This window comes from Epinephelus moara, chromosome 2 (assembly GCF_006386435.1).
Source record: "Epinephelus moara isolate mb chromosome 2, YSFRI_EMoa_1.0, whole genome shotgun sequence".
NCBI classification, from domain to species: Eukaryota; Metazoa; Chordata; class Actinopteri; order Perciformes; family Serranidae; genus Epinephelus; species Epinephelus moara.
The window spans coordinates 9,596,406-9,597,432 of NC_065507.1; the positions used below are offsets into that span (position 1 = coordinate 9,596,406).

At 40.2% G+C, this 1,027-nt stretch overlaps 1 protein-coding gene and 1 long non-coding RNA gene across 10 annotated transcripts in view; both read right to left on the bottom strand.

Moving 5' to 3' along the window:
* Positions 1–1,027, bottom strand: part of LOC126399020 (von Willebrand factor A domain-containing protein 5A-like) — a 55,216-nt gene that overhangs the window by 34,886 nt on the left and 19,303 nt on the right. The window lies entirely within an intron of this gene.
* Positions 138–1,021, bottom strand: LOC126399304 (uncharacterized). Its single transcript, XR_007570883.1, has 3 exons — positions 682–1,021; positions 463–577; positions 138–290 (listed from the first exon to the last, which is right to left on the bottom strand). It is a non-coding gene; the product is annotated as an uncharacterized LOC126399304 (long non-coding RNA).

Consider the following 1,027-nt stretch of genomic DNA (forward strand, 5'->3'; position numbering starts at 1 on the left):
AATAAATAAATAAATTTAAAATAAATACATTTAAAACAAAAAATACATTTAAAAAATCAAATTCAATTCAAAATTATTTTAGTGGCATAAAATTAGACAGGTATTTCACTGTGAGATGATGCTGCTCTTACCTGTCCAGTCAGCTGGGCGTAAATCAGTGACCTCTGACCCTGGAAAAGTGCTGTGATTGGTGGAGAGAGAGCAGTGACAGAGACTCCCTTTGGCACATCCCACTTGACTGAGACGTCCACCACAGCTGGTTGCAGAGCAAATCGCAGCGACTGCATCACCTGATGAGTAAAAAATAGGTTTAAAAAAGTTTGTCAGAAGCACTGGGTTGTTATAAAATGTATTTACTAACATTTATAATCACTTCTTTTTTTTTTTAATTAAAAAAGTACATAATGACTGTGATTTCCTACTTTAGAATTAAAAAAGTACATAATGACTGTGATTTCCTACTTTAGGTTGCATCCTCTCTTTCCCTGTGATGAACTGAGCGTGACCTCCTCCTTCCTTGGCCAACCCGTTGATAAGAGCAGAGCTGGCCCCTTCCCCAATCCCAAAAGAGAAACACCTACAATACAGGAGTTTTATTTAAGTACACAGAGCATTATAACATGGGACATATACTCAGAGTTTTGTGGGTGGTTGTTGGGTTTTGTGTTTTTGTATTTTCACCTGTGGGAACCTGAATTCTTCTTCACCAGATTGATGACTTCTTTGGTGTTCCCCACCTCTCCGTCAGTAAAGACAAATAGCTACGGAGGAGAGTTTACATGTCACTCTAAGTTGCATCACACCCAGAAACATGAAGCATGTGTCATCCAACTCATTCTCTAAAAGCTATGTTAGATTGTTGTTACAGTAACAACAATCTAACAATCTAAGTAACAACAATCTAAGGTTGGGGCGGCAGTAGCTCAGTCCATAGGGACTTGGGTTGGGAACCGGAGGGTCGCCTGTTCAAGTCCCCGTCCGGACCAAAATATGGAGCGTGGACTGGTGCCAGGTGCCAGTTCACTTC